Source organism: Peromyscus californicus, unplaced genomic scaffold (genome assembly GCF_007827085.1).
Source record: "Peromyscus californicus insignis strain IS unplaced genomic scaffold, ASM782708v3 Scaffold_4__1_contigs__length_199733344, whole genome shotgun sequence".
Classification (NCBI taxonomy): domain Eukaryota; kingdom Metazoa; phylum Chordata; class Mammalia; order Rodentia; family Cricetidae; genus Peromyscus; species Peromyscus californicus.
This window is the reverse complement of record NW_026294562.1, coordinates 197669417-197690100: the sequence shown is the minus strand read 5'-3', so window position 1 is coordinate 197690100 and position 20684 is coordinate 197669417. Positions and strand designations below refer to the sequence as shown.

The following is a 20684-nucleotide window of genomic DNA, read 5'->3' as shown; positions in this document are numbered from 1 at the left end:
TAACTAATCTTCAACTCCCTCAGAGACCCAAGAAGGAAATAATATTAGCTAACAAAAATAAAAACAGGAAGTGCACATAAGCAACCTCCAAAAAATTTGTGAGTTGACAGAAACAGACAGCTGTCTGGACAGTCACCTGAGGTTTCTCCAAAGTGCTGGGGCATCATCTTCAGCCTATAGGCCCAGCATATCCGACAGACTCATTTGTGAAGCAGGATGTACACAAGGTCAACAGTTCAACCTCACATTGAGTGAGAGTAGTCCATGTACCAGAAACACCTGAATTCCACCAGTGTCATGTCATGATTCAGGATTTCAAATTCTGGAAATTGATGATGGTTTTCCAACTCAGCTGTCCATTCTTCCTGGCTGTGTATATATGGCTTCATCTCAGCATCCCATTCTTCTCCATATCCCTCCATCAAATGCCAGTCTACTATTGAGAGGCGTGAGCTTAGTTACTCTTCAAGAATAACTGTTTCAGCTGCTGTTCCATTGCACATCAGAGGCCATCGGCCCACTGCCTGTTCAGCTGCCTTCGAAGAAAAGGGCACTGTACCTTTTTCGAATTGCGAAGGCCACTTCAGGGATGGTGCCATATTGTCCTGGCCTCTGAAGATGCCTTTTGATAAAGCCATAACCACACTTGTTTTGGCAAGAATCAGTAATCCTTTGTTTTATGTCCTGTTTGTCCATTTTGTCCTGTTGATTCGAGGATACTTTGTTGTCCAGTGGCTAACTTTTGCCACAATGAAAGTTAACTCCATATGCAGTTTCTTCAATGCCCATATTTTCTTTTTTTTTTTTTTTTTTTTGGTTTTTCGAGACAGGGTTTCTCTGTGTAGCTTTGCGCCTTTCCTGGAACTCACTTGGTAGTCCAGGCTGGCCTCGAACTCACAGAGATCCGCCTGGCTCTGCCTCCCGAGTGCTGGGATTAAAGGCGTGCGCCACCACCGCCCGGCCAATGCCCATATTTTCTCTGAAGTAGATTGGTACTGCCAGGAGCCGACATGTCTCATAGTCATAACAAAAAAGAAAAATTTTCTAAGTTATTAAAACATTTTAAATGCCATATTCTGTAGATCTCTGAAGGGTTTGAAGATAACCTGTCTATCTAAAATATATCTACTCAATCTTGAAAACATACCTAATATAACTACAAGTTCTATTATAATATCTAACTACTAACTTTCATTTCTTTATATCCTAATAGTTGGTAATAACATTCAAGGATCAGAAAATTGCATTACATTGTTAGATGAACGGTACAATTAGAAAAATATATATAACATTTTCTAACAATATCAATTTCAATATATATAATTTGTATACAATATAAAACAATCCAATCCAATGTAAAGTATTTACATTTTTCTTTTCTTTCTTTCTTTTTTTTTTTAATAAGAACCTTAAATCTAATCTCCTTTGCTTAGCCTTTTTCCTAACCCTTGACAACAACTTGTAACCAACCCCCCTAATCAATGAAAATTATCCCAGACCCAAAACCCATTAAAAGACCAAAAAAACCAACCGCCCCACACCACCTCTTTGGGAATGTGGGCGTCGTATTCTTGAAATTGCTTCCTGCTGGGTATGGGCGAAGGTATCTTTATCCTGAAAGAAAAATTTTAGGTTAATTGTCAAATTCTAGGAAAGGTAACTATATCCTTCGTTATCCAGTCTGTGTATAATGCCAAAATTCAGGGTTTATCTCAAATCCTTATTCAAGTAGTCTTTGAGACTGGATCATCTCAGCTAGCTCTTCTCAAAATTGCTCTGAGCACTTTGTAGTTCAAAGCTGATCTGTAGATGATGTTTGTCAGCTTAGTGATGTTATTATTGTCCACGTGGAATTGTTGTTGTTGTGGGGCCCCATCTTCTTCCTGGAGACTTCAGTTGATGTTAGGCCTAACCGTGATTTCCTGCAAAAAACTGATAAGAGACTCGAACACAAAGACTATATATGCGACTTTTTAGAATTAGTTAGTACTCTATATGACCATTTATATCTTAACAAAGTTTAAAATGTATATATATCTATATATATTGATCTTGTAAATTTTGATATAAAATTCATACTTTAAGAAAAGTTTAAAGAATCAGAATAGAATCAAAGAGTTGAGATTCGTAATAGAATAGTCCCTTAATTAATTTGGCTTTTCTCCTGTCCCATAGCAGAAGATGGCTCTTTTCCTCTGGCATGATACAGGGAGTTTGCATTTTCCTTTTAACAACATGCTTGAGTTTAAAGAAGGAGAGAGCCATTCTCCAACTCCAAAGTCAGCTTTAAATTTTAATTGAACTGGGACTATTAGAAGTTAAATAGTGTTAAATCTTTAAAGAAAAGCAGAAACAAACATTTAGGAAGACATAAAATTTTTTTAGATAACATACCCATACGCCATTTCACTCTGTTTCTTAGGATAGATGATTTGTTCCTTTTCTTCAGTTGTCTCATTTGTCCAGTGTTCTTCAAATTCGTTAACCTTCATTCTCCTAAAAGACAAAAACAAAAACCTTTCCCCAAGGTTTTTTGGGGATGTTCCTTTTTGACAAGTTATCTGATTAAATGAAAAGGCATGTGTTACTGGTGTAAGTTAGTTTAAATTGGATGTTTACGATAGTTGATGAACTATCACCTCCTCTAATTAAGAGGTCTCTCTTGTTCAAATCGAACCTTTATCAATTTTGATGGTACCCACAGCTTATCTTCTCCTGTAGAAATAAAAGCAAAACCTCGTCCCCAATGTAACACATACCCTGGTTTCCATTCTGAGGTCAGCACATCCTTAAAGTATATAGGTTGATTTAATTCTGTAGTTTTTTCTATTATCCAATGTCTCTCTGCAGCTGTTGTTCCTTTCTCATTGGCATTGAGAAAATTCAAAGTTAATAGAGCATTATGTAGTCTATTTCTGGGGGTTTTTGTTAGTCCTTTTTGTTTATTTAGCATATCCTTTAGAGTTCTGTTTGATCTTTCTATAACTGCTTGACCTGTAGGATTATGTGGTATACCTGTAACATGGTTTATATTATAATAAGCAAAAAACTGTTTCATTTTAACAGAGACATATGATGGAGCATTATCAGTTTTGATTTGTGCAGGTATACCCATAATGGCCATAACTTCTAGCAAATGAGTGATTACAGAATCAGCTTTTTCAGAACTCAAAGCAGTTGCCCATTGAAATCCTGAATAAGTATCGATAGTGTGGTGTACATATTTCAGTTTTCCAAATTCTGCAAAGTGAAACACGTCCATCTGCCAGATTTCATTCCTCTGAGTACCCTTTGGGTTACATCCTGCTGGTAATGGTGTTTGATTGTAGAAGGAACAAGTAGGACATTTCTTTACTATTTCTTTGGCTTGTTGCCAGGTTATGGAAAAATCCTTTTTTAAACCTTTACTATTTACATGATGTTTTTTATGAAATTCTGAGGCCTCCAGCACATTTCCTATCAATAATTTATCAATCTCATCATTGCCTTGTGCTAGAGGGCCTGGCAGACCAGTATGGGATCGGATGTGAGTTATATATAAAGGATGACTCCGTTTTCTGATTGTATCTTGTAATTGAATAAATAATGAAGTTAATTCTGAAGCATCGTGGATAAATTCTGCAGTCTCAATATGTAATACTACTCTTTCAGCATACTGAGAGTCAGTTACTATATTGAGAGGTTCTGAAAAATCCATTAATACCAACAGAATAGCATACAATTCTGATTTTTGAACTGAATTATAAGGACTTTGAACCACTTTACTTAAATTTTCTGATTTGTAACCTGCCTTTCCTTGTTTGTTGGCATCTGTATAAAATGTACGAACTCCAGATATGGGTTTTTTCCTCACAATTTGAGGTAAGATCCAATCAGCTCTCTTTATAAGATCAATTCTATTGCTTTTGGGATATTTGCTGTTAATTTCTCCCAAAAAATTACTACAAGCTTTTTGCCAAGCTTCATTTTCTATCCATAATTTTTCAATGTCCTCCTTAGTTAAAGGTACGACAATTTCTGCTGGGTCTATTCCTGCTAATTGACGAAGTCTCAATTTTCCTTTCCAAATCAAGTCAGAGATTTTTTCCACATAAGTTTTTAATTTTTTATTTGGTTTATTTGGTAAAAATATCCATTCCAATATAATATCTTCCCTTTGCATTAATATTCCTGTTGGGGAATGCCTAGAAGGTAAAATAACCAAAATGCAATCCAGCTTTGGATCAATACGATCTACGTGCCCTTCATGTACTTTCTTTTCTACCAAGGCCAATTCTTTCTCAGCTTCAGGTGATAATTCTCTTGGACTATTTAAGTCCTTGTCACCTTCTAAGGTTTTAAACAAATTATGCAGTTCATCATTTTTTACCCCAACAATAGTTCTTAGATGAGAAATGTCTCCAAATAATCTTTGAAAGTCATTAAGAGTCTGTAGTCGATCTCTCCTAATTTGCACTTTTTGAGGTCTAATTTTTTGAAGTTCTATTTTATATCCTAAATAATTAATAGAATCTCCTCTTTGTACCTTTTCTAAAGCAATTTGTAATCCCCAGCAAGGCAAAATTTTCTTTACTTTTTCAAACATTCTTTCTAAAGTATCTGCATTTGAATCAGCTAATAAAATGTCATCCATATAATGATAAATTATAGATTTAGGAAATTTTTTACGTACCACTTCTAATGGCTGTTTTACAAAATATTGGCACAAAGTTGGGCTATTCAACATTCCCTGTGGGAGAACCCTCCATTGAAATCTTTTAACCGGTTGAGAATTATTATAAGTAGGCACTGTGAAAGCAAATCTTTCTCTGTCTTTTTCTTGTAAGGGTATTGAAAAGAAACAGTCTTTTAAATCAATAACTATGAGAGGCCAGCCTTTTGGTAACAGAGTAGGTAAAGGAATTCCAGATTGTAAAGAGCCCATTGGCTGAATTACTTTGTTAATTGCTCTAAGGTCTGTTACCATTCTCCATTTACCAGATTTTTTTTTTATAACAAATACAGGAGAATTCCAAGGGCTGGTTGATTCTTCAATATGATGAGCATTTAACTGTTCTTCCACCAGCTCTTCTAAAGCCTGGAGTTTCTCTGTTGTTAAAGGCCATTGCTGAACCCATACAGGCTTGTCTGTTGACCATTTTAAAGGTAGAGCTGTTAATGTTTTTGGAAGATTATCAGTTGTTGTGCCCTGTTCTTGTATGACATGGATGGCTGGTGAGCACTCATTAGAATAATATCTTTTAATATTTCTCTCAGAAACATGTACTAATTTATGATTTGTTTCTGAGATTGGAGGGATATTAATCTGAGTATTCCACTGTTGTAACAAGTCTCGACCCCACAGGTTCATAGCTATGTTAGCCATATATGGTTTTAATTTTCCTTTCTGTCCTTCTGGACCTATACATTCAAGCCATCTTACACTTTGTTTCACTCTAGATAATGTCCCAATTCCTAAGAGTTGAATGTTTACCTCCTGAAGAGGCCAAGTTGGATGCCAAAATTCTGGTGCAATTATGGTAATGTCAGCACCTGTGTCTACCAGACCAGACAACAAAACACCATTTATTTTTATTGTTAGTTTTGGTCTTTGTTCATTAATAGAAGTTTGCCAAAAAATTTTCTTTATGTTTTTTCCTGTATTTCCTATTTTCTCTGTTTCATCATCTCGACTAACATGATTTATTCCAATAGACATTTGGTTATTTAGTTGCTTTGAGTAGGGGTTTCCTCTACAACTGCAGGAAAGGTTTGAACTGGATTTACTGTGGGGGCCTGCCTGAGGCCCCTCTGGGAGTTTCCCGAAGCTCGAGGCAGAGGGTTACCCTGTCTGTCCCTTGTTGATCTACATTCGTTGGTCCAGTGTTTTCCCTTACCACACCTTCTACATACTCCAGAAGGAAGGGGCATTCTGTTGCCAGTGTTCCTTGAATAAACATTATTTCTAGGAATGACCTGTTTACAATCCCTTTTCAAATGTCCTTGCTTTCCACATCCAAAACATCTAACATTGCTCAAACCTTTTGAAATTGCTTTTCCTACCCACATATCATCATGGTCATAAGCCTCTACATTAACTGTATCTCTAATCCAATCTTCCAAAGGTGCAGATCTTGCCTTTAACGGCCTAATTATTCTTTTGCACGCTGCATTTGCATTCTCAAAGGCTAAAGATTCAATTATTATCTGACTAGCCTGTGAATTCGGGACCATTTTTTGTACTGCTGAAGTCAATCTTTGTAAGAAGTCTGTGAAAGATTCTTTGGGGCCCTGTATAACCTTTGTAAATGACTCAGTATTTTTTCCTGGTTCTTCAACTCTGTCCCATGCATTCAAAGCTGCCGTTTTACATAGAAGTAGGGTTTGGACATCATATGAACATTGTGTTTGTACTGAAGCATATTGGCCTTCGCCAATAAGCTGATCCTGGCAGACTTGTATTCCGCTATCCCTCCATTGTCTTTCTATATTTTTAGCCTCATTACTGAACCACATTTTCCACTGGAGATTTTGTCCGGGTTCAAGAACAGCCTGTGCCAATTCCCGCCAGTCCTTTGGTATAATCCTATTACAAGTTGACCAGGTGTTTAACATTTGCTTTACATATGGGGAGTGCATGCCATAAGATGCTATTGCCTCCTTAAATCTTCGTAAGTCTAACATTTCAACTGGAACCCAAGTATTTTGTTCATTCTCTTCATCAGGTAGCTGCTGTACGGCTACTGGATAAATTAAGGGTGATTGTGTGAAAACTGGCTTTCTTTCTGTAACCTTACGATCCAATTTTGAAACAACTTCACTATTTATTTCTTCTGTCTGAATTTGAATTTCTCTATAATTCATTTTTACCGGTTTAACAAGTTTTTCTAAGACTGTTATCCTGGCACTTAAGTTGACGATCTTTTTAAATAGTAAAATGAGGATAAGAAAAGTAATAAACTGAATAATTCGATCAATATTAATCTTTTCATATAGTTGTTCCATTGTCAGAGTGCCTAAAATTTCAAACAAAGCCCAATTTTCTTCCAATGTACACATAAAGCCCATTTTTTTTTTTTTTTAATGTAGAAAAAAATTCTCTTTTAAATAGATATGTTAATTGACTTACCAAGTCTGGGTAGAACAGTAGAATCCCAGGGAATTTCACAGCCACCTGGTGTTCGAGGTGTGAATCCAGCGAGAGAGAGAGAGAGAGAGAGAGAGAGAGAGAGAGAGAGAGAGAGAGAAAAAGAGAAAGTGTAGCCGCTTGAGCCGAGTCAAGCCTTGGCTTTACAGGCAGGGGCCCTGTTCAGCGGGGCAGGTCTGAGTTGTTTGTAGCAGTTCCAGCTGCGGGTCAGTCAGGCCTGGGCCCAAGCTAGGCAGCCGGGCCGCCCAGGCTGGAAACCGGACCTGCCGCCAAGCCAAGCCAATCGGTTTTTAATGAATTCTTGTCACGTTGGGCGCCAAATGTAGATGTATCCAACCTTCCCATCAAACAATAAACACAGAACCAATGCAAAGAAGAAAGCCAAGAGGTCAGAGCCAAGAGCCAAAACCTTACCCTTCCTCCTGCAGTGGTCCTACCTCTCCGAACCAGAGCTACCCCTCTGTTAAAGTCTTTATATAGAGTTCCTGTCCTGCCTTCTCATTGGTTGTAAACCCAACCACATGACCGCCTCCTCACAGCCTGTCTGTATAGGCCTCCAGGTTTTCCATGATTGGTATTAAGATTAAAGGCATGTGTATCCAATAATGGCTGTATCCCTGAACACACAGAGACTTACCCAGCTCTGCCTACTAAGTGCTGGAATTACAAGCGTACGCTACCACTGCCCTGCTTTCCTATGGCTTGCTAATAGCTCTGACCCCCGGGCAACTTTATTTATTAACATACAAATAACATTTTAATACAAATAAAATATCACCATAGAAGGGACTGCTGCAGGGGTGACCTGAGAAACAGAGGTAGGTTTCTACACCCCACACTGACCCCTGATTTAAAAGGCAGGGTCTGCAATGACAGTGGCACTTTCTGTCTAATTTATCTCCTATTTGGTGTACCTACACAGATTACAGTTGTAATGGTGAGGGCTGCAGAAGGAAGTCTAAAGTACTTCCATGCTTGGCATAAGGGAAGAAAGGCTCTACAGACAGCCCCTAGTCCTGTGCAGAATTTGTGCGCCTCTGTGCAGTCTTTTGTGTCTTCTAACTTTAGTGGATCACATATATAGTGGAGTCACTGTTTCATCATTGATTTTGGAGAGATTGGTCCCTCTCAGCATCCAGAAAACAGTCAGCAAGGACAGAATACAGAATAACTATGTGGTTCAAGGGTTAGCTGTCAGGCTCAGGGCATCTGCTGATATTTTCCTGCTTTAAAATATAAATCTGAGCCGGGCGGTGGTGGCACATGCCTTTAATCCCAGCACTCAGGAGGCAGAGCCAGGTGGATCTCTATGAGTTTGAGGCCAACCTGGTCTACAGAGTGAGATCCAGGACAGGCATCAAAACTACACAGAGAAACCCTGTCTCAAAAAACAAACAAGGCCTGGAGAGATGGCTCAGTGGTTAAGAGCACTGGCTGCTCTTCCAGAGGACCAGAGTTCAATTCCCAGCACCCACATGGTGGTTTACAACCATCTATAGTAAGACCTGGTGCCCTCTTGTGGAGTGCAGGAACACATGCAGGCAGAACACTGCATACATAATAAATAAATAAATCTTTAAAAAACCAAAAACAAACAATATGTATATAATTCTGAGCTGAATGGTCACAGCATATGGAAAGCTGAGGCAGAAGGGCTCAAGAATTCCAGACCATCCTTGGCTACATAGTGAGTTCAAGTCCAGCTGGGTTACACAAGATTGTGTCACAATTTGCCTGCCAATCACACACACACACTTCAAATCCAATAACATGTTTTAATATAAAATCCTCCCAATTTTTGTTTTCATATGTGCCCTTCACTTTGATTTCTTTCAAAAATTGTGCTTTATTTAAGCCAAAATTTTGGTTAAGTAAAGCACTAATAGATACAGATATCGGTAACTGAGACCTGGCAGGATGGCCACTGGGACCGTGGCAGTAGGAGTGGTCTTGTTACCACAATCTGCATTCAGAATCATGGAGAACCTCTGTCTCCTCTGTAGCAGGAGTCTCAAAAGTTCTTATTAATAAAATCAAACCTGAGGCCAGTTATTGGGGTGAATGCTGGAAGATCAGAGAGACAGAACAAGCCACAGCTACCTCACCTTGCCAGTTCCTCAGCTGGTCTTGTTTCCTCAGACTGGAAGCCTCTGAATCCTCATCCAGAATGAATCGCAGCTAAACTGCTGCTAGAAGCCTGAAAGCTTAACCAGCCAAATGCTTCTAGTTTCTGGTCCTCACGCCTTATATATCTTTCTGCTTTCTACCACCACTATCTGGGATTAAAGGCTTGGTTTCTGGGATTAAAGGCGTGAGTCACCATGCTTGGCTGTATCCTTGAACACATGGATTTCTGCCTCTGGAGTGCTAGGATTAAAGGCGTGTGCTACCACTGCCTATCCTCTATGTTTAATACTGTGGCTGTTCTGTCTCTGACCCCAGATAAGTTTATTAGGGTGCACAATATTTCAGGGAACACAATACCACCTCACTCCTCCATCATTAATTACTTCTTCCCATGTTCCACTGGGTACAAGTTGAAGAATACAGATCTGGCTGTACAGTATCTCCACCATCATTTATTTCTAAAGGAATCACTCATACAGTGGCATTACTTGGATGGCAACTTGTCATCAGGGATTTTGTATACAGATTCCCTTTATATTTTCACATTGTGGAGAGAGGTGTCCATCAGTAGTAGCACCTGTCCGTTGATTGTCTGCCAGGCCATCGACATCAGCCCCAGAGATTCAGGTGGACACAGCTTAAAGTGATCACTCCCAGAGACTTGGGCATGCTGTGGGATGGTCTGTATGTCAAATGTGTTGCTGATTGGTCAATGAATAAATCACTGATTGGCAGTGGCCAGGCAGGAAGTATAGGCGGGACTAACAGAGGAAAACTGAGAGAACAGGAAGCTGCGGGGGGAGACACTGCCAGCCGCCATCAGGATAAGGAAGATGTAAAGTACCGGTAAGCCACAAGCCACGTGGCAAGGTATAGATTAATAGAAATGGATTGATTTAAGCTGTAAGAACAGTTAGCAAGAAGCCTGCCATGGCCATACAGTTTGTAACCAATATAAGTCTCTGTGTTTACTTGATCGGGTTTGAACGGCTTGGGACTGGCGGGTGAGAGAGATTTGCCCTGACTGTGGGCCAGGCAGAAAAACTCTAGCTACATGGGCATCTCTCTCTTTCTGCTGGATTCTACAAATGCTATGTAGTGTAATTTTCTCTATGTATGTTTCTGGGAAACTGAGCAAGAAAGCATCACAAATATCAAAGATTTTGGAGACTGCTCTGGTGTTCATCATGACAAAACTATGGGCATACCACATACAATGTTGCTGTTATTGCCAGATGCTACCTGTGTGGGAATCATGCTGTGGCTCAGTGGCTACATGGTTTACTTACCATAGAGACAAAACAGAGCAGACGAATATATGCAAGACCAAGGTATCCTCCAGATTCTCCCCTGAATCCAGAGCTATGAAAATGATCCTTCTCCTGGCTGGCACATTTGTCTGCTTTGACACACTCTGCTATATTGTTCAAGCTTATGTGTCTCTTCTTTATAATCCCAGCTGGATTATGGTGAACATATCTCCAGTAATGTCCCTGTGATCATGATTGCTATCAATCAGTAATTCTGGGAAATTGTTTCAAAATATTTAATTTTTTTTAAAGTTCTACTTACATTGATGCTTTGCCTGGCATTATTTTGTTCTTTTCATTAAGCTTATTAAAAATGTGGAATTATTTTTATTAATCTAGTTGTGATTTATATTTTAGCTACATCTATTGAAAAATCCAAATGAATACAATAAAGCACTATTTGACTCTTTAAATTTGTAATGATTATGAGGCTGAAGATGGCTCAGGGGTTAAGAATACCGGCTGCTCTTCCAGAAGATCCAGGTTCAGTTCTTAGCACCCACATGGCAGCTCACAACTGTCTGTAACTCTTGTTACAGGTGACCTGGCAACCTTTTTCTGTCCTCCTTAGACACCATACACACAAACAGTGCACAGATACACTTGCAGGCAAAACACTCATGTGCACGAAGTAAAAATAAATGGATATTTTAAAATGTTAATGATTGAACAGAGTTGTATTTACTATCCTACTCTGTAGTTTTTCTGGTACCTATTTGTTTTCTATTTTGATTTATTTAAACCATCCTGGTTCATACATATTCTCCACACACTGTGTGTTTAGAAGTGCATTGGTTGCAACTTAGAAACTGTCTTCCAAACTTAATCGTGTATAAAGTTATGGAACGGCCCTGTCCTTTATACAGGCAACCTAAGGATCTCAGAATTTAGTTATATTCTGCAACTTACTTTTTAGTGTGTGTGTGTGTGTGTGTGTGTATGCCTACGTGTGCCAAAGTCATGAGTGAATTGCTTGCAGAAATTTTATGAACTGGACACACTTTTGCATGCAAATTGTATGTCAAAAATCAGAATACTGCCACCTACACAGATTCTTCTGTTCCCCTGCTGTCACTACCCCTGTGCCATGGCAGAGCACTGGTGATCAGAAAGAAGCTGTGTACATACAATGGTAATTAATTTAGTCTTTCCACCCTCAGATGCTTAGGTGAGTGGTTTCCAGCTCAGTCCTAGCCTTAGCAGGGCTACTCATGCCACAGTAGTATTTGGTAGTATTCTGTTGGGAGTGTATGTGTGCAGAGATGGAACTGGAGGGTCGCAACATTTCTTGAATCGAGTCAGAAAGTTGTCTTAATCCTAATCCAGTGTCATTTGCACTGTCATCCACTTTAAAATTAATATTAATTTTTGTCTTTTAAAACGCTTTTCCCTGCAATAAAATGGAACTTATTTTCTTTTAAATACTATTTTGTGGCTTGCAAATGTACCTCAGCAGTCCATTCATTTGTCCACAGTGGGATGTGCTTTATTTTACTTTCAGAGACCTGTGTGTATATTCCCATGTGTTCTGAAGCCGGCACCCATGGGTTTGCATATACTTGTCACCTGTCATGTGTCAGCCACATCAACATTATCTTATTCCCAGGTCCTGTGGATCCACGTCTCACTGTTATCCCATTCTTCTTCTGGCTCTCTGGATTTTTGATATGCTCCATGGCTTGGGGCTGGGGTGGGGGTGACCTGTTCTTATGCATAACTGCTTTTCTCCAGAGGTAGTTTTGTGGGTTTGGTGATAAAATAGACTCTGATGGGTTTTGCAAAGTCAGATTTTGCTACTTTTTATTAACTGTGCATTAGTTTTTGCTGATTTATTGCGTGGACCACACAGAGACCATTGCTGTTGGCATTCTGGCCCACCCCTTGGGGACCCGTCCTGCGTCCTGACATAAAGTCCCCTTTAAAAAGAAAACTCCTCCTCTATCTCTCTTCTTTCTCCTTCCCTCCACTCCCTCTCCCCTTCCCTCAAAATAAACTTCCTTGTTGAGGCCGTGCCTGGGGTGTAACTTTCCACTGTGCTATGCCGCCCGACCACCGATGAGTCTGCATGGCCTGTCTCCTTCATTCATCAGGGCACCTTGGACCAACCCGCCAAGGCCTTCCATGCAAATTGCTGCTTGACAAAGTTCCAGCATTTCAACATTGCAGGCCACACTTCTCCAGCACCTTTTTAATTTCATTTTTAATGATTCTTAATATTAATGCCTTTTCCTTTGGGAAATTTTGTGTGCGCTTTGTTAAAGGATAAAAATGTGTACAATGGTAGCCTCTCTAAACAAAATAATTTAGAAAAAAAAATCCTCAACACCATGGAACTAGTAATCCCATTTTGCCCTCCTATTTCACCAAGAACAGGTAAGTTAGAGATTTACTAGACACACCTGATACCAAGGATGAAATGCCTATAATTCAGATTAAGAGGCTGAAGCCATTAAGGGCAAGAGTTCAGTTAATAAATATAGGGAAATCATAATGGTACGGTATAATGGGAAAAGAGTAAAACATCAGGACCTTCCCTTTTGGGAGCATTATGAGGGAACAGGCCCAAATAGTAAGACTAAGAAACTGTAGTACAGTGTCTGGTCTCCAGAAGTCCTTTCCCCAAGGACAGGCATTTAGATAAGGGTCTCCATTTCCTGGGGGTTTAAAGAAAGTTCCTGCTTGCTAAAGCCGTCAGTCTTCTTATCCTCTGGCAGGAGGAACTTGTGGTCCTTTCATTAACATATGACTGGTGCCTATTGTCAAGGTCAATGCTAGATTCCTCTACTCCTGATCCCACACCCCAGTTCACATGGTCCCTTTTCTCCTGTGCAACTATAGAGTACAAAAGGTGTATTCTTTGCTCAGCGCTGCTGGCAGCCATCCTGATTCACCCTCAGATCACGTCCATCTCCTCTTCCTCCACGACTCCACACATCCTCTTTGAGCCCAGATCCTTTGGCGGTTCATTGTAAGTTTTGGTTCTAATGACACAGTGGTATGAGTTTCCTCCCCAACATAGTTTCCCACACCAAGATAGGTGTTGTTGTGCCCAGGTCGCAATACCCCCAAGCAAGACCACCATAGAGCCAATATCCGATGCAAGCACACAGAGGTTTTTAATAACAAAACAAGCAAGTTTGGTCTGCTTCCAACATCTGACACAGCAGGTGGAGGAGAACACCCTGAGCATTCGCTTTAAGGGGTTTATATAGGAAAGGTTTACATGCAGCTTGGGATTGGATGAGGGGGCTAGGGGTGAGGCAGTTCTTTGAAGTTACTGGCTGAACTATAAGCATGAGGCTACTGATGACTAACAGGATTCAGGGTATCTACAGAGACATAAATTTTTACTCCCTATGTTTGTGGAGGGGCCCCCAAACAGCTTGATCACACAGCAGCCATGACAGGCTTAGAGGCCCAGACATAGCTTCTGTGACAGGCTTACTGGAGGGCAACATCCAGATCCAGGAAAAGCCTTAAGCTGATACCACCCAGGGGTGAGGAAGTACCTGACATCTCAAACATTCCAACCATTAGATAAGGTGGCCAGATGTCCTTGAGTCTAGCACACATCTATTTTTTGTTTTACAGAAACCCCTAGACAATTGCCAGCCAACCAGGGTCCTGAACCCTGGAAGTCCCCTCACCCCAACCTCTGCTATGATAAAAACTCTGCCCCACCTGAGTTCAGGGCTCTCTGCTCTCACTGCTGTGTAGGACAGACAGAGGGACCAAGCTTGGAGCTTGAAATAAAGGCTCTTTGCTTTTACATGCGGGATTCGGTCTCCGTGGTGGTCTTTTGAGGGTCTCCGAGATCTGAGCCTAACAATGTCCTGCTTTTGCTAAACCCAGGATATATACATTCAGATTTATTGTTTCAGTCCTACTCTCCTCTGAGGTCAGTTGAGCCCATTACTCCCCAAGTCCACAATACATAGATCTATTGTCCCAGCCTCTTAAGTTCAACTTCTGGTCACTTCTAAAACTGCTGGTCAGCAAATACCTTTAGAGGAGGGGAGGGGAAGCGTCCCTCAAGATGACTACTGATTTTTTTCCTTTCAGTGTCATCTCAAGAAAGCTGCAATCTTGGAGATTCTGCGCAGCTTCTACGCAGCTCCACAGGTCAGAATGTCTGACCTGAGTTGGTCTGGTCAGAGTCAACTCCCGCCAGCAGCTGTTCGATGTTTCTCTAACCCTGAGGAGAGGCAGCTTACACCTTGTCAAGTTTGTTTACTTCCTGAGTCTCCGAGGAAATGTTTCAACTCAGAGCAAATTGCTACACAAGTCTCTCAAATGCAGAGTGACTTACTGTTCCTAAATCTCATTACACAGTATCCTCTGACACTTACATAGTATCTGTAACTGTGTAGGACAGGACACATGGCACAGGAATAGCCTATGGTCTAGGGAATTAACACCATGTAGCCATTAGCAAATCCTCATAACCAACACTTCCTTCTGCATCTCCTGCCACTTGCTGAGACACAATGAAGGCTGCTGTCATCATTCCACTCAGCCGATCAACTAGGTAACTGGAGAACAGTCCCAGGTTCTCATATGTCTACATACACTCTTCCCTGGTTTTTTTTTTTTTAATAATCATTTTCAATTTTACATGAATACGAAAATATACATGGTAGACTTAGTTCTCTGGTAATGAATAACATCACCTCCCCTCTCAAGATAAAACAAAAATAAAAATCAAAATGAACAGAAAAAAAATAGTAAGACAAAAAATGCCAAACCAAGCTAGAAAGCACACAAAAACACGTCTGCTTTGTGTTGGTCAGCCACTCCTGGGCATGAGTCCTACCTTGGAGTATAGTGTAGTTGATAAACTCAGTAATACTCCATCAGAGAAAACTGATTTTCCCCTTCCCAGCAGGTAGCAGATGCAAATAGCTCTTTAGCTAGGGGGTGGGACTTTGTGTCACTTCCCCTTCTCAGTACTGTGCCTTTGCATGGCTTGAACCTGTGTAGGTCTTGTGCATACTGTCACAGTCTCTGTGAGTTCATATGTGCATCAGCCCTGTTGTGTCTGGAAGACACTGTTTCCTTAGAGTTAACCACCACCTGTGGCTCTTACAATCTTTCTGCCTTATCTGGTTCCTTTTCCACATAGATCCCTGAGCCTTGATGGGAGGAGTTTGATAAAGACATCCATTAGAACTGAGTGCTCCAAAGTCTCTCACTCTCAGCATGTGGTCCAGTTATGGGTTTCTGTGTTAATTGCCACTTACTGCAAGAAACTTCTCTGATGAAGGTTGAGTAGTATGTAATCTGAGTCCCAGGGACTGGCAGAGGCATTTTGAGGACAGTTGTAGAAAATGACATCCTCCTATTAGGAGGAAAGTACAGGATAACCAACCTACAGTTCACATCCCCAGAGAGGCCAGACAACAAAGAGGGCCCAAAGAGAGATGCATGGATTTCACTAAGAAGGCAAAATAGAGATCTCCTGGGTAAACTGGGGGTGAGGGTGGGGATGGAGGGAAGGGAATTTGAGGGATCAAGTTGGATGGGCTGGGTGCAGGAGGCGGGTTGGGGGTGGAATGGAGGGGGAGAGTAACAAAAGAGACATCTTGATGGGAGGGGGCATTTGGGGATTAGGGAGAATGGGGTCAGGGAAAATCCCAGGAATCCACAAGGATGACCCCAGCTAAGACTCCTAGCAATGCTGGAGAGGGTATCTATCTGAAATGGCCATCTACAGTAATTGGACTGGTGACTACCCTAATTGTCATCAGGGAGCCTTTATCCAGTAACTGATGGAAGGAGATGCAGAGATTCACAGTCAAGCACTGGGCTGAGCCTCAGGAGTCCTGCTGAAGAAAGGGAGGAGGGATTGTATGAGCTGGGGGTGGGAGGTGGGGGGGTGGTCAAGGTCACGATGGGGAAACTCACAGAGACAGTTGACTTGAGGGAGCTCATGGACTCTGGACCAAAAGTTAGGGAGCCTGCATGGGACCTGCTGCTGTGGGATGTTCTGTATGGCAAATGTGTTGCTGATTAGTCAATAAATAAAACACTGATTGGCCATTGGCTAGGCAGGAAGTGTAGGCGGGACAAGGAGGAGAATAAAGCTGGGAAGTGGAAGGCTGAGTCAGAGAGACACTGCCAGCCGCCACGATGAGAAACAGCATATGAAGATGCCGGTAAGCCATGAGCCATGTGGCAAGGTATAGATTAATGGAAATGGATTAATTTAAGCTGTAAGGACAGTTAGCAAGAAGCCTGCCACGGCCATACAGTTTGTAACCAGTATAAGTCTCTGTGTTTACTTGGTCGGGTCTGAGCGGTTGTGGGACTGGCAGGTGAGAGAGATTTGTACTGACTGTGGGCCAGGCAGGAAAACTCCAGCTACAACCTGCAAAGGCCCTCTGCATGTGTGTGACAATTGTGTAGCTTGGTCTGTTTGTGGGGCTCCGAGCAGTAATATCAGGACCCATCCCTGGGGCTTAGCTAGCTTTTGGGAACCTGTTCCCCATGCTGGATTACTTTGCTCAGGCTTGATGCAGGGGGATGAAGTGGGTCCTACCGCATCTTGATGTGCCATGCTTTGTTCAAGCCCAAGGGAGGCCTGCCTCTTTCAGAATGGAGATGAGGAGGAGGAGTGGATGGGGAGGGGGTAGATAGAAGTAGGGGGAGGGAATGAGAGGAGAGGAGGGAGGGGAACCTGTAGTCGGTATGTAAAAATAAATGAAAAAAAATGTTAAGTAAAATTAAAAAGAAATTAAGTGTCTAGGAATAAACCTAAAAAAAAATAAAATAAAAAAGAAAGAAAATTATATCCTCAGGCACTGTGGATATGGGGTGCCACAGAAGAAAACAAGTTACTCCTGGAGAGCTCAAGCGGAACAAGCAGGATATTCTCTTCCTACCCCACCCCACTTACAGGATCTCACGTAGGCCAGATTGCTTTTTGACCAGTACTGAATAAATTGGGTACGGTGATGCACACATGTAATCTCAGTGCTGTAGATGTAGAGGTAGGGGGGATCAGGAGTTCAAGTCCAGCCTTGACTATAGTGAGTTTGAGCCAGGCTGGGATACATGAAACCTGTCTTCGAGAGAAACTGGCATAAAAACAAACAAAAGAAACAGATCCAGCTTGAGTTCAGCCATGAGCCCTTAGTATCCTTGGAGAGACCCGCCAGTTCTCTCATATTTGAGGAGCCCTCCTTGCCGAACTGCTTTATGGAACAGCTAGAAGAGGCTGCATTCCAGAGGAGAGTCCCAGGTTTGCATCACAGTGACAAAACAGTGCAGAGAGTTCTTCTGGTAGGAGGGACAGGAAAAAAGAGGGGAGCCCTCTTCCACATCCTACTGTCTACAAGTCCCACTATCCACCCCAGGGAAACTCAAGCCCTATGTTCTCGACACCTTCAATGTTCTCCTCCATCCTCTCATCACATCAAATCACATACCTGAAACTCGACTTCATGTGGAACTACTCTGCACTGTCTGGAGAATGATCCGTGATAGCTGTGCTTTCAATGTTGAATGTGTGAGAGTGCTCTGTATGTGGTAAGCAAAGTGAAAGAATAAATAGTGGGGCTGGAGCAATTGCTCAGTGGTTAAGATCACGTGATGCTCTTACAGAGGACCAGAGTTCAGTTTCCAGCAAATCAAGCCACTCACAGCTACCTGTGAGTAGCTCCAGGGGATGTGACGCCCTCTTATGGGAACCTGCACACATGTAACATATACATACACATAGATACACACGTACACAAGAATAAAGATTAAAAAATAAATCTTTGCCTGTACATATTAAGTTAAACATTCTTTTTTTCCACCTTACCCTTTTCTTTCTTGTACTGAGGGTTGAAACTAGAGCGTTGTGCATCCTAGGCAAGCATTCTACCACTGAGCTACATCCCTAGCCCTCAAGTGGGACTTTTCTTTGTTTTGTTTTGGTTTTTTTTTTTTGGTTTTTCGAGACAGGGTTTCTCCGTGTAGTTTTGGTGCCTGTCCTGGATCTCACTCTGCAGACCACGCTGACCTCGAACTCAGAGATCCACCTGGCTCTGCTTCCCCAGTGCTGGGATTAAAGGCATGCGCCACCACCGCCCAGCGAAGTGGGACTTTTCTTAAGGACAGAAAAACCATAAACACATAGCTGGGTGTGGTAGTACATGCCTTTGGTCCTAGCACTTGGGAGGCATATTTCTAGGAGTTCAAGTTAAACCTTATTTACATAGTGAGTTCCAGGTCAACAAGAGTACACTGTGAGATCCTGTCTCAAAAACAAAACAAAACATCAACACGTTAGGCTAAAACTGGTAGGTTGATTAATAATTCTACTGACCACCTGAAACTACTAATCATATGCTTTTTACCTAATTTCCTAATATACAGAACCTTCAATTATATAACATACATTTCTATTATATATTGTATATAATTGTGTTAGGTTCAGATAGTCTGTAATTCCTTTCTCAAGCATAACCCCTGACCAAGTTGTGGTCTCCTGACTGAAAAAATGCAGGCACAAGATAAAGCCTAAGAGGAAAGTTCACTGGGACAAAAGAAGCCAAGGGCAGGAAAATGTAAAAGAAGAATTCGGGTAATACAGCCAAAGAGACTGTTTCTCAAACTCTGCTTGCAATCTCCAGGTGCTAGTTAAACAACATATAAACAGCAATGGGAAAAATAACAATTGTTCACTCTCAAAGTGAACCTTGAGTCTTGTGTCTCTGTCTTCCATTATACTTCTTTCCAGGTCCCTGTGATGCCCAGATGTGTTGGCCATGGCATAACTGTTTAACAAGTAACGTTTCTAAATGTAATAATATCCTAAAATACAATCATAAAATTATGTATTTATGATAAATATGTCCCCAAATTCAGATATATCACTAAAAATTACAGATTTTCAGCATAAGAGATAAGGAGTACAAATATAAAATCAAAATACTGCTAAGTGAAAAGTCTGAGCTTTTATTTGAATTCTCATAATTTATATAAATTGATTAGAAGTGCCAATAAGAACTCAAAACTTGTAAAAACGCATACTCACACTAACCCCTGAAGAGCCCAGTACCAATTATAATCTTCTAGTAACAAACACAACTTACCCCTATCTTGTGATTGTTAATGAATCCAGTATTTCCTAAATTGTCTAACCCAGCACAGTTCAAGATGAGACTGGAAATCATTGTTATGTATGAAAGGAGATGAACAGGAAAGGGGCAGATTTCTATAGAGATCGTTCAAATTAGGAGGGACAGCACTTCAAGAAGGCACTGTTAGGACCATAAGTCTCCTCTGAGAGTCCCAATTCTTGTGTCTCCACTCAGGGCCAGAGCCACAATTTAGATACAAATGCACATCATTGATTATAAATGCTCACTCTCTGCGAGGGTATTTTCTTCTTTAATTGTCTCTCTGGTCTGAGAGAGAGGGAGGGAAGGGAGAGAAGAGAAAACAAGTATAAAAATAGCCATGCGTTGCTAAGAGAAGTCTTTCCTGAATAAGGCTTCGACCAACCCTGCTACCTCCACCTTCCTCCCTTTCATACGTTCATTTTTCAACCTCAAGGAGAAATGACTGTGATTCTTTACAGGATGGACCCGTCTCACGAAGAGATTGGGTTGGGCGCCAATTGATTGCTAACTAGCTCCTTGGAAGCTCCTCAGCCAGATAAGGGCTCTAGTTCCTAGGACTGATCCAGAGTAGGAGGGCAGGTGGGCCTAGGCCACCAGCCCCAGGCCCGCGGTCGTAGGAAGCGAGCAAGGAAAGTCTCCCTTCTTCACAGCGGACGGTGTAACGCCGCGGAGGTACAACTCGACCCACCTGTCCTTCATTACGTCACGCACCGCTCCCAGCACCCAGGTTTAAGCCTTCTGGGAGCCTCCCGACATAGCCACTTTCGCCACCTCCCACTCTCGATTCTCATTGGCTCAAAGCCCTGCTCGTTCCTGCGGTTGCTAGCGGCGACGTGGGCGGGAACAACCTTGGTCGCTAAGATACTCCACTTCCGCTTCCGATCCTCCAGCGGAAAGCCAATCTGGTTCGTCTGACCAATGGTGAATGGGAAGTAGGCGGGACTTGGTTGGTTCGGACCAAACAGACGCGACCTTGTGCGGAGAATGGCGGCGGGACAGCCCCTGTAGCCT

The 20684-nt window shown here is 41.6% G+C and overlaps 1 long non-coding RNA gene across 1 annotated transcript in view; it reads right to left on the bottom strand.

The window, feature by feature from the left end:
• The window catches only part of LOC128125359 (uncharacterized), a 40682-nt gene extending 20107 nt beyond the window's left edge, over window positions 1–20575 (bottom strand). Inside the window, exon 1 of the long non-coding RNA XR_008223144.1 lies at window positions 20362–20575. This is a non-coding gene — a long non-coding RNA (uncharacterized LOC128125359). The remainder of the gene's footprint in view (window positions 1–20361) is intronic.
• Window positions 20576–20684: the final 109 nt, after the last annotated feature.